Source organism: Chrysochloris asiatica, unplaced genomic scaffold (genome assembly GCF_000296735.1).
Source record: "Chrysochloris asiatica unplaced genomic scaffold, ChrAsi1.0 scaffold00094, whole genome shotgun sequence".
NCBI classification, from domain to species: Eukaryota; Metazoa; Chordata; class Mammalia; order Afrosoricida; family Chrysochloridae; genus Chrysochloris; species Chrysochloris asiatica.
In genome coordinates, this window is record NW_006408612.1 from 8,209,738 (window position 1) to 8,223,702 (window position 13,965).

Here is a 13,965-nt window from a genome sequence, read left to right on the forward strand (position 1 = left end):
GAGACAAGTCCATGGAAAAGGACACCATGCTTGGCAAAGACCTCTAATGGGATGGACCGGCACAGTGACTACAGCACTGGGTTCAAACATAACAGCTGTTGTTATGATGCTACAAGACTAGACAGTGTTTCATTCTGTTCATATAGTATTGCTATGATTTGGAGCCAGATCAAAGGCATCTAACAACAACAATCTGATTTCGCTATGCATGAAATCATAGTCTTTGCATTCTAGTAGACTGTTTAGAATTACCTTCAGTCTCCTCTTGATTACTTCTTACAATCAATATACAATCCAATTACAGGTCTGGGCTACATAATGTCTACTGGGGACACATCATACAGACCGTGAAGCAGGGAGGAGTGGCTTGCTTGGAAATGACCCAGGAATTAGGGTCATGTCAAGTTTGAATGATCCAGGAATCATCAAAAGAAGATGGAATGGATACACAGAGTCGCTGCACCAAAAAGAAATGATCCACATTCAACCTTTCAGGAAGTAACCTATGATCAAGAACCCAAGGTATTGAAGGAAAAAGTCCAAGTTGCACTGAAGGCATTGGCAAAACCCAAATTTCCAAATGAAATGTTTCAATAAACTGACACAGAGATGTAAGCACTCACTAGTCTATGCCAAGAAACTTGGAAGACAATTACCTGGCCAACCAACTGGGAGAAATCCATATTTGTGCCCATTCCAAAGAGAGGTGACCCAACAGAATGTGGAAATTACTGAATAATATTATTAATATTATTCAGTATCTAGGCAGTTGGGAGCCACTAGTGTGTGTCCTTCCCAACTAGGTTTGTACCTGGGTAGTTGTTGTTGTTGTTGTTAAGTGCCGTGGATTTGGTTCTGACTCACGGGAGCAGAAAACCTCATCTTTCTCCCACAGAACAGCTGGTAGTTTCGAACTACCAACCTTGAGGTAGCATCCCGATTCGTAACTACTACGCTACCAGAGCTCCAGGTACCAGAGTACCTGGGTAGAGACACAGAGATTTGTTGTTCCCTTTTTCCCTTGTCCCTTATGGCTTCTAATTCCAGCCAGGTTCTTCGGAACAGCTGTGAGAGCTCAGTGTGCCATAGACAGCCAATTGCAGGTGCACGCTTGCAAACCCCAAGACTAAGGAGAGCTAGAACAGCTTGTGTAGGGTTTACTTTGATATATGTACATTGAATATATACAAACATATATAGTCAGTCAAATGTATATTCAATCCTTGTATGGTGCTATAGGATAAGCTCTGTAGTGCAAGGTGGTTCAGACTCACCAGCCACTCCTTGGAAACCCTATACAGGGTCACTGTGAGTGGAACTGACTCAATGCACTTAACAACAACAGCAATACTGTACAAGGTTAAGTCAAACAGTATTGTTGCTAGAGTTCTAGTTCATGCATGATCAGTTTTATTCCAACTAAAATGTGTTTAAACATATCTCTGACATCCGCGAATGACTGCAGACAAGTTCTTTCAATAATACACTTATCTGAGTCTCCTTAGGGTGTCTTCACAAAAAAGGTCCTATTGAAGCAATGACTTCCAAAGGGGATCCAGGTCAACTCAGAAGATTATGGTAATTGTTTTTTGGGATTCCAAATAGGTAATCTTGGCAGATTTTCCCAAAGGACACAGGACAATCATGGGGGCTTATTATGAAGAATTCTTAAGAAAAGTTGAAAATTGTATTGGTGAGAAAAGGCCAGGAAAGTTGTACTGAGGAATTTTTTCCCATCATGATGATGTACCTGCTCATTCTTTCAGGGTAGTAAGGGTGGTTCTATAAGAATTCCATTGGGAGACCTTATTCCATCGCCCTATATTCCTAATCTTGCCCCTTCAGACTTCTTTTTGTTCTCCAACCTCAAAAGACATTGAAAAGAAATAAAGATTTGAAGAAAACTGTCATTCTGATGTGTTTTAAATCAAATGTTTTGGGGAAAATTAGAGAGATGGGAGCATTGTCTTCAGAAATGCATAGACCTAGATAGAAAGTATATATTGAAAAACAGTAGCTTCAAATTTTGATATTTTGTTTATGAAATATTTCTATGATTTTGTAGCAATATTTGTTTTTTCGGAGTCCTGACTTGACGCTATGGGTTAATGCACTGGACTGTAAAGTTGGTTTGAACCACAAGGTTGCTGGTTCAAGCTCACCAGTCACTCCTTGGAAACCCTATTCAGGGTTGCTATGGGTTAGAACCAACTCAATGGCACTTAACAACAACAATTTGCTTTATTTACTTTTATATAACATTATGTTCACACAATGTCCAAACTGCATAATGTCCTACTATAGATGCATTAAGTGATGCGTATCTGTATTATCTTTTGGATTAATCCAGTGGGTGGCCCATCATTCTCTTTATGAGTAAATGGTCTGTTAATATTTACTACTTTTTGGGTCAATTAAGAAAAATTATATATTTTTAGGAAATCATCCATTTCCTTTTAGGCTTTCAAATGTGTCCACATAAGTTGTATGTAATATTCTATTATAATTTTTCTTAGCTTCTTTAGAACTTGTAACTATGCCCTTTACACATTTTACATTTTGTTTTGCTCTCTATTTTCTTTAATCAAATGTGAGTATGATTTAACTATTCTATTAGTCTTTTCAAATAACTAGTTTTTAAATTTGTGGATGTTTGTTTTCTATTTTATTAATTTCAACTTTAATCTCCCTATGGTATAGTTTAGATCACATCATTCCTTTCTCTTTAAGCCTTCAATGGCTCCCCATGGCCCTCTGAATTAAGTACTCACTTTTTAGACAGGTACTCTTGATCTTAAGGAGATGTGTATTGAATGGAGTTCTTTCTTCATTGTCAGAGAAGGAAAGCTATAGTTGTACAGAGACGAAAACCATGTCTGAAAACCACCCTGTAATCTGTTTAGCTATGTTATACAACACCTTTTATTTTTAACACCAGGGGCAGATCCCTGACCTTTGGTAAGGTTGTGAAACAGACCTTCCTTCCCTGAAAGTTTGAGATATAAATAATATTTATATATAAGGTCTGCAATACCATAGGATCAGTTTCATGAGCTGTAATTAAATAGGACTCTTGCCATAAATTCTTTAGTTTTTGATGGCAAACAACAGCTGGTGACCTTAATTTTTAAACAGTGTTTTCAGGGGAGGAGGCAAAAAAAAAAAGAGAGGGTCATTAATATGGTCTAGCCTCTGAGACTTTTGTGAATATTTTGGTTTAGTATATACTTTCACTCACTTAGTGAAAGACAGCTGTTCATTCTATCTACAATGGACATAGGCATTGAAGGCAGCCTAAATGGACATACCCATTTGATTGAGATGCAGTATTTATCATTTTGGGGGGAGCTGGCCAACTGGCTGAGTTTTTTTCTTTTTTTCTTCCCAGAGTCGTTGCCTCAAATGCTGATGTTACTGATTGATCTGGCATTTATTTTTACTTTCTATGAGAAAAATAATACCACCAGCTGCCAAAAATTTGCCATACTCAGGCAAGTGTGATAGGGGCCCTTCTGGGTTTTCCTACAGGTGCTGCATGGACAGCTCTGTCCACCATTGCTTCCCTGCTGGGGTCCCACACTGATTGTGTTTCCCAGTCTCATTATGGATTACTAGGCATGGCAGGTAACCGGTGATCTAATACATTGATTTATTGACATGAATGTGATAGAAAACAAGTATGAACTCATGTGTAATTTGTACCTCAGGTTTTTATGTGTGATAGATTGCTCTGTGGTGACTTTGGAAGATGGATATATGGAAAAGTGCCTAGCTAGTATAGAATATGGAGATAAAGTAATATTCAAATATGCATTTCAAACTTTAAACATTAAACTGTGTAATTTGATTTGCTTCCAATTGTAAAATTTAAGATATTCAGTATAAAAAATTCAGGTTAAAAAAAAAAAAATAAAACCCAAATTCTAGAGAAAAATCACAGTTAGTATAAATTAGGAAAGGTGTATGCCAGGGTTGTATTCTTTCACCATACTTATTCAATCTCTTTGCTGAACAATAACCCAAGAAGCTGGATTATATGAAGAAAAACATGGCATCAGGATTTCAGGAAGACTCATTAACAACCTATGATTTGCAGATGATGCAACCTTGCTTGCTGAAACGCAAGAGGACTTAAAATACTTACTGATGAAGATCAAAGACCACAGCCTTCGATATAGGTTGCAGCTCAATGTCAAGCAAACAAAAATCTTTATCACTGGAGCAATAAACAACATCCATATAAATGGAGAAAAGATTGATGTTATCAAAGACTTCATTCTGCTAAGATCAACCATCAACACTCATGGAACCAGCAGTCAAGAAATCAAATGACGTATTGCAATGGGCAAATCTGTTGTACAAGACCTCTTTAAAATGTTGAAGAGCAAAGATGTCAGTTTGAGGACTAAGGTTTGCCTGACCCAAGCCGTGATATTTTCAATAATCGCATATGCATGGGAAAATTGGATAGTGAATAAGGAAGACCGTAAAAGAATTGAAGCATTTGAGTTATATTGGTGGGGAATATTGAAGACACCATGGGCTGCCAGAAAAATAAACAGATCTGTGTTGGAGGAAGTACAGCCAGAGCACTCCTTGGAAGCCAGGATGGCCACACTTCATCTCTCATACTTCGGATATATTGTCAGGAGGGACCAGTCCCTGGAGAAGGATATCATGTTTAGTTAAGTAGAGGGTCAGAGAAAAACAGGAAGACCCCCAATGAGATGGATTGGCACAGTGGCAGCAGCAATGAGGTCACGTATAGCAACAACTGTGAGATTGGCACAGAACTGGGCCGTGTTTCATTCTGTTGTGCATAGGGTCTCTATGAGTTGGTAGTGACTCAATGGCACCTAACAACACCAGCATTTCATTTATGTCTACATCTCCAATCTACTCTCATTGTCGCCAAGTTGATTCTGACCCACTCTGATGCTAAAGGACAGAGTAGAACTGCTCTCTAGGGTTTCTGAGGGAGCAGAAAGTTTACAGTTTCAACTTTACATGTTTATAGGAGCAGAAAATCTCATTTTTCTCCTTTGACTGGTTGAGTTTGAACTGCTGACCTTGTGATGAGTAGATGAATATTAATTAACTATATCACCAGGGCTCTTATATGCCCTTGTTCTCTTTTTATATTGATGTGGCTAATTAACAACAACAACAAAGGAGCTATATTAGATATGCTCTTTAGTAACATACTATGGCAGTTATAAAAGATAGCTGCAAACTTTTTGACAGTTTTATTATTGTTCCTTCACCTTGTGTCCGTGAAAACATACGACTCACTTGTAACAAACAGAATGTGGTCAGAGAGACACTATATGACTATGTGACTTCCAAGGCTAAGTCTGAAAAAGGGATTCAGCTTCTGTGACACTTGTTCTGGAGCCTTAAGTCACTGTGTAGAAAGGTCAACAGCCTAAAGTCTCCATGCTATAAGAGAGGTCAACCCATGTGAAGAGACCATGTGTAGGCACTGCCATCAATTGTCCAAGCAGAACTCTCCGTTAACAGACATATTGGATACTGGATATCAATCCCAGGAGACCTTTCAGATGACTGTGGTCCCAGATTCTATTTTAGTGGAATCACTGGGGAGACCTGAAGCAAGAATTGCACAGCTGAACTCTTCTCAAATTCTGTTGTTGTTGTTAGGTACCGTCCAGTTGGTTCTGACTCATAGTGATCCTGTGCACAACAGAACAAAACACTGCTTGTCCCTGTACCATCCTCACAATTGTTAAGCTTGAACCCATTGCTACTACCACTGTCAATCCATTTTGTAGGGGGGTCTTCCTCCTTTTCCACTTTACCAAGCATGAGGTCCTTCTGCAGAGAGGGACTGGTACCTCCTGATAATATGTCAAATGGATTAGAGACAAAGTCTTCTTGGCTAATAAGGATCATTCAGGTTGTACTTCTTCCAATACAGATCTGTTTGTTCTTCTGGCCATCCATGGTACCTTTAATATTCTTCTACAACACCATAACTCAAATGTTTCAATTCTTCTGCAGTAGCTCTTATTCATTGTCCAGCTTTCACATGTATGTTGTAGTTAAGTGCCATCAAGTTGGTTCCAACCTACAGAGACCCTGTGTAGGGTTTCCAAGGAACAGCTGGTGAGCTTGAACCACTGACCTTGCAGTTCAAAGCAACTTTGCAGTCCAGCACATTAACCCACAATGTCATACCAGGACTCACATGGATAAGGAGATTGAAAAATACCATGGTTTGGGTCAGGCACACCTTAGTCCTCTAACTGATCTCTTTGCTCTTGAGCAATTTTAAAGAAGTCTTTTGCAGCATATTTACCTAATGCAACACATTGTTTGATTTCTTTACTGCTGCTTCCATGAGTATTGATTGTGGATCCAAGAAATGAAGTCTTTGATAACTTAAATCTTTTCTCATTTAACGTGACATTGTTTATTGGTCTAGTGGTGAAGAGTTTTGTTTTCTTTACATTGAGGTGCAGCCCATACTGAAGACTGTGTGGTCTTTGATCTTCATCAGTAAGTATTTTAAACCTTCTTCACTTCCAGCAAGCAAGGTTGATTCATGTTGTTAATGACTCTTCCTCCAATCCTAATTCCACATTCTTCTTCTTATCATCCTGTTTCTTGGATTATTTGCTCAACATGCAGATTGAATTGTTGTTGTTGTTTTTAAGTGCTGTCAGGTTGATTCCGACTCATAGGGATCCTATATAGGGTGGTGGGCTTGAACTGTCGACCTTTGGTTCAAACTGACCTTGCAGTCCAGCACATTAACCCACAGTGCCACATCAAAACGCCACAGATTGAATAAGTATGGTGAAAAGTTACAACCCTAGCACACATATTTCCTGATTTTTAAACCATTCAGTATCCCATTGTACAGGTTCCTCATGAGTACAACGAATCTTCTGGAATGCCCATCGTTCGCAACATTATCCATAGTTTGTTATGATCCATACAGTGTAAAGCCTTTGCATGGTCAATGAAGCACAAGTAAACATCTTGCTGGTATTTTCTGCTTTCAGTCAACACTCATTTGATATCAGCAATGATATCCCTCATTCCATGTCTTCTGAATCTGCCTTACATTTCTATTGTTTTCCTGTCGATGTACTGTAGCAATGGTTTTGTAATTATCGTCAGCCAAATTTGACTTGCATATGATGTTAATGATATTGTTTGATGATTTCTGCATCCCAGCAGGCCGCCTCTCCTTGGATTGGTCACATACTTGGATCCATTCCAATCGGTTGGCCAGGCAGTTGGCTTCCAAATTTCTTGGTGTGGATAAGTGAATGCATCCAGTGCTGTGTCAGCTAGATGAAAGATTTCAATTTGTATTCCATCCATCCCTCCAGGCTTGTTTTTCGCCAATGCATTCAGTGCAGCCTGGACTTCTTCTTTCAGTACTATAGGTTCTTGATCACAAGTGGCCTCTTCAAATGTTTCAACATCAACTATTTATTCTTTAGTATAGTGACTGTGTGTTCCTTCCACCTTCTTTTGATGCTTTCTGTATCATTCAATATTTTGCCCATGTTTCTTGTGTATCATTGAGTTGATTCCGTCCTATGGCGACCCTGTATGGGTTTCTGAGATTGTAAATCTTTACACTAGCAGAAAGCCTCACCTTTCTTCTGTTGAGTGACTAGTTGATTAACTGCCAACCTTGTGGCTAGCAACCCAACTGGTAACCCACTACACCACCATGGCTCCTTATTTTGCTCATAGAATCTTCGTTATTGTAAGTTGAGACTGGAATTTTTTTCTTTAGTTCTTTCAGCTTGAGAAATGCTGAGTGTACTCTTCCCTTTTGATTTTCTAGTTCCAGGTTTTTGCACATTTCATTATAGCTGCCTTTTGAAATTTTCTATTCAATTTTTTTACTTTCTCATTTTTCCAGTCGTTTTCGTTTCTTTGTGCTCAAGAGCAAATTCCAGAGTCTCTTTTAACATTCATTTTGGTCTTTTTCTTTCCTTTTAAGACCTTGTATTAAGACCTTGTGCTTTTTTCATGTATGATATTCTTGATGTCATCCCACAATTCTTTTGGTCTTTGGTTATTAGTGTCTAATGCATCAAATCTGTTCTTAAGAACATCTTAAGATGGTCTCTAAATTCAGGTTAAATATGTTCAAAGTCATATGTTGAGTCTTGTGAAGTATTCCTCAGTTTCAGCCTGAACTTTCATAGGATCAATTGATGGTCTGTTCCACAGTCTACTCTGATACTGTTTTGGCTGATGCTGTGGACCTTCTTCATGATCTCTTCCCAATGTAGTCAATTTGATCCCTGTGTAGTCCATCAGGTGAAGTCCATATATATAATTGCCCAATTGCCTTTTTTTTTAAAAAGGTTTCAACTTAGACATAAAGTTTTTTTTTAAAAAATATTTTATTGTGACTTATGTGATAGTTTACATGGGAGAACATTAGTTTTACATTCATCCTATAGTGTATCATTTCATTGCTATGGTTACAATCCTCTCCATGCATCATCAACCAACCAAAGGGTATACACTGAAAGCCTGCCCCCTGGTCATCAGCACACAGCCCCTCTCCCTCTCTGTGTCTAAAGTCCCCAATACTTCCATCTCTCTACGTCATCGTCTCTGCCTCCATCTCAGGCATCACTGCTTCTCTGGGTAGGGTCCCGCTTTCCACTCTTCTCCCTTGATGGTCTCAGGGACCTTCGCTCTTAGGCTGAAAAGTTAATCACTCCCTGCTTTGCTAAAAAAGTCTACCTTTACAATTCCAACTCTCACAAGCATTCCAGATAACAATTATTCACTGTTGTATCACAAGAGGTCCATCTGGATTTCATTTCATCAGCCCCGCCTAGACAGATTGGATACTACTCAGTGGAGATTCTACCTTCCTCCATGCCCTATGAATCTAGCTTTCCTCTTGAAAGTTTGTAAGACAGTCACTTCTTGCCTTTGTAGCCCCCCCCCCCCCCCATTTTGGATAGCCAATGTCCAAGTTGCCCATCCCTGTCTACGCTGTGAATGGAGGGGGTGGGAATGATCCTTGCTGTAAGGATTTGTTGCCTCTTTTGAGCTACTGCATCCATAGGTATAGCTATAATTGCCTTTTATGTTATTCAAAAAAGGTATTTGCAATAAATAAGTTATTATTTTGCAAAATTATATTATGTAATCTCCAGCATCCTTTTTATGACCATATTTTCTAACTACTGATCCTCTTTGTTTCCTACCTTTGCATTTGAGTTATCAGTACATCTTGATTGCATGTCTGATCAATGTCAAACTGAAGAAGTTGGTAGAAGTTTTCAGTGTAATCATCACTGGCTTTAGTGGTTGGTGTGTAAGGTTGAATAGTGGTATTAACTGGTATTCCTTGTTATTATTAAGTGCCATTGAGTTGGTTCTGACTGGAATGACCTTGTATAGTGTTTCCAAGGAAGGGAAAGTTTGAACCACTGCCTTTGGAGTTAGTGGTCCACAGCTTACCCTGCACCATCCTATACGTATCCAGGTCTTCCTTGTAGGCACATGGATATCATCTATCACAGTACTTCAAGATAGATCTTGAAATATTCTTTCTGACAATGAGTGTGATGCATTTTTCTTCAATTTGTTGTTCCTGGCTTAGCAAAGCAAACAATATGATAGGTTGATTCAAAATGATCAATACCAGTTCGTTTCAGCACACTAATGCTTTGGATGATCTCTATGAGTTCTGTTTAATTTTTAGCAATTTCTAATTTTCTAGATTCATGCTTCATCCATTCCATGATTTGATTATTAATGGATGTTTGCAGCTGTTTCTTCTCATATTGAGTTGTACCTCATCAGCAAATGAAGGTCCTGAAAGCTTTGCTCCATTCACATCATTATGGTAAAGTCTACTTTAAGGAGGCAGATTTTCACCAGTCAGATTTTGAATGCCTTCCAACCTAAGGGACTCATCTTCTGGCACTATGTGTGACAATGTTCTGCCGCTCTTCATAAGGTTTTCAGTAGTTAACCATTCAGAAATAGTCCGCCTCTCCTTCTTCCTAGTCTGTCTTAGTCTGGAAGCTCAGCTAATATTTAAAGTTCCTGTTGATATTTAAAATGCTGAGCCTTGCGATACAAACTGGACTTGCAGTCCAGCACATTAACCCACAGCACCACACAAGAAGTCTGAAAGATGAGTTGTTGTTGTTAAGTGCCATCGAGTCAATTCCGACCCATAGCAACCCTGTATAGTGTTCCCAAGGAGCAGCTGGTGAGTTTGAACTACCGACCTTGCAGTTCAAATGACTTTGCAGTCTGGCTCATTAACCCACAGCACCACACCAGGACTCCCTGAAAGGTGAGTGGTGGCATCAACTTCTGGACCTACACAATCTGAGCAATATAAAATGATAGATATAAACTGCTAAGTTTTGGGATAATGTTTTATGTGGCAATAGTAATAAAAACACAGGCTTAAAATATAAACCAACTTAGCAGCATGTTGTAAACTCTTTTTCATGCCATTCTATTTTCTTCTACATGATTTTTGATGGCTGCATAGTATTTTTTGTCATCTATTTTATGTGTTGTCATTGTTGAGAATAAACATAGCAGGACATGTACTAATTCAAGGATGTCTACTTATATGATTCAGTAACACTGGTTGCATTCTTCAAGTGTGCAACCTTCACACTCTTCTTTTCTGAATTGCTGCGCAGTATCTTACTGTATGCAAATGCCATAATATCCTTAAACTAATCCCCCAGCACTGAGCAATGCTTTATCTTCTAGCTAAATCATTCTACAAATGACATAGCTAGATCTTTGTCTATGATTTTTCTTTAAAAATAAAGTTTTTTATTATGAATTGAGTGAAGCTTTACAGAGCAGATCATCAGTTTTACATCTGAGAAAACATTCACTTCATTTCATTTTGATGATTATGATATCCAGGTACCAACACTTAACAGTATTTACTTGATTTTGACAAAGAACTTCAGATTATCCTCTACAGTAGTGTGTGTATACCTGGACACACACACACACACACACACACACACAAAGGAGAGGAAAGGAGAAGGTATGGGCTTTGGAGCTGGCAGGCCTAGTTCCAAATCACATCTTCACAACTTGCATGACCTTGGGAAAATGACTTAAGTTCTCAGTGCCTCATTTTAACTGTGAATCGGATATAATTATATTTACCTCAGTGGATTGCTGTACGATTTAATTGAGATAAAGTGCTAAAGTAAAGTGCTGAGTAAAGGGGTAATCATTTAAAATGGTAACGATTGTTCTCATAATTACTTGATGAGAGTGAGGTTTGCATTTGGTCCTCCTCTCCTTTCTATCTCATCCCTAAGTCCCTTTACACAACTCGCCTCCACCGACCGTGTGATTCGGCTCCCTTCTGGTATTCATCCTCACTCCTGGTCTCTTGGCCTTGCACAGCTGTCTGATCAATCTTGGATGAGGTGTTATCTGACAAAGGTTGAAGGTGTCACTTCTGACAGTTGGTCAATGCATTTAAAGAGATGATTCTTGAAGGTAGATGCATCTTTAAGACCAATTGAATGAAGCCCTGATTCAAGGATTCCTCTCACCTGTACCTGTAGACAGATGAGCAGATGTTCCTGGGGAGGAAGGTCTACCTGTCATCACACACTTGAAACCACATGTTGCAGAAACTTCCAGATGTGAGACTGAACCTGTTCATAGATGGGACAGCTTGTCTTCTTTCCAAACAAGAGAGAAGTTAGCAAACAAAAACATGTACATGGCTCTTTCACACTGGTTCTTCAATTACTTTTGGAAGACACTGTGTGAACTCTGAAAAGTGAGCCAAGGGAAAAGTGGACACAGATGTGGGGCTGGACCCAGATCATGGCACCATTAGGCTGTTTGAAGAAAGAGCTGAGAAAGACTGATGTTCACAAATGATACATGCAGATTATCAGCAGAGGAATAGAATGAATAATGTTGTAACTAGTTTCTGAGTCCCTTTCAAAACTTTGTTTTGTCTACTTTGGACATGTCATCAGGAAAAAACAATCCCTAGCAAAGGGTTTGGTAAAATAGAAGGTCACCAAAAATGAGAGAAACCCTCAGTGAGATTATATTAATACAATAACAGCAACAATGGACTCAAACATATGAAAGATTATGAAGATTGGACAGGATTGGACAATGTTTGTTATGTTATACATAAGGTCAGACTCAATGTTGTTGTAACAACAACAATAACCCTCTTCTTGCTCTCACTTATTCCAGAAAGCTGGATGAATTAAGGACTGAAGTAAAGGAAGATGTTTTGTATCTTAAATTTTTTTGAAGCTTTTACATAGGAGCCAGAACTTGGCAGGAAATACGTTTTCTTTACAAGAAGTTGGATGATTTTATTGTAAATATACTATTATATTACACTCTAGGATATTCTTAGAGTCCTGCTATGGCAAGGTAGGATAAGCACTGAACTGCTAACTTCAAGGTCAATGGTTCAAACCCAGCAGTGTCTCCTTGGAAGCCTTATACCCAGTCGCTATGACTCAGAACTGACTCAATGACACACAACAGGATGTTCTTTAGAGAGGAAAACTAGGCAAGACACTCCTTTTATAAAGCAACATAAAACATTAAAAACAAATTATTTTGGATGTATTTGGATAAATGCCTTTTGGATACTTTCTTTTAATCTGTGTCTATATAGCCATGTAGACTTATTTGTGCAAAAAATACAGCTTTCTGCTATTTTTAACATAAAACAAATTCAGTCTTTGTCATGAATCCCCACCTGCAGCTTGGTAGCAGAAAAAAAAATTAAAGCTAGATTTTTGTTGTTGACTGGTAAACTTAGTTCTTTGTATTAATGTAAAGTCTAAGTAGATTCCCTTACCTGCCTCCCCACCCCACATCTGTCAGTTTCTCATGCTGTTGGTGGCTTGTGTGTTGCTGAAAGCTACGTCACTGTTGTTTTAAACACCAGCAGTGTCACTCATGGTAGACAGGTTTCAGAATGATTTCCATACTAAGAACAGATTAGGAAGAAAGAATTGGCAGTCCATTTCTGAGGAGTTAGACCCTGGAAACCTTTTCGATAACAGTGAAACGTTGTCTGATGCAGTACTAGAAAATGAGCTCTCAAATTGGGATGCACTCAATTTAGGACTTGGAAACGCGGACTCCTCAAAGTAGAGTCAACCTTCGTGATGATGAGCAAGGCTTTCAGGACTAAAATGAAATGAAAGGCAAAAAGATTGATAATCTAGGCATTAGTGAATTAGGTATTGGCCATTTTGAGTTAGGCAATTATATGGTTTACTATGTCAGTGAAGACAAATTCTAGAAGACTTGTGTACCATCATCATCAAAAGGAACATTTCAAACAATTGGGCATGTTCGAAAGGGCTAAATGGGACAGAGATAAAGGACGATATATGCACAGCCTTGGAATGGCAGGGCTCTGAGATACAGGGATTGAGTCATGGTTGGAATGGGGGGGGGGCAGGGATCATGTTAAGATGCTTGACTGGTTTTTGTTTGTTTGTTTGTTTGTTTGTTTTAATCTTGGTTGCCCTTGCATTATAATAAAGATTAGACACTGGAGAGAGAGAGAAAGGAATAGTCAGAAACACCACACTAGAAGGCTTCTAAGTCCGTCTTCTGCCTATGTCTGATTGGAATACCTAAAATGGGGCTACAGTGTACCCAGTTAATGAGCCTTCTTGCGGAGCCTTTGCAATATATAAAACTATAGGTAGAAACCAGAACCACATCCAGATCTCCAGAGATGAGAAATCTCCACTTGAAAGGATGTGCAGACCAGCCTGGAGTTGCTAGAAGAATAAAAGATACCTCTTGAAAGAAAGACCTGCAGGAAAAATGGAGGCAGATGGACTGTTACTACAAGAACAAACAAATCGCTTCCCTAGGAAACATCAAGGCAAGTGGCCAGGCCCTCTCAACACAAACCCCCTTCCAAGACTAAGACTCAATGGAAATGCA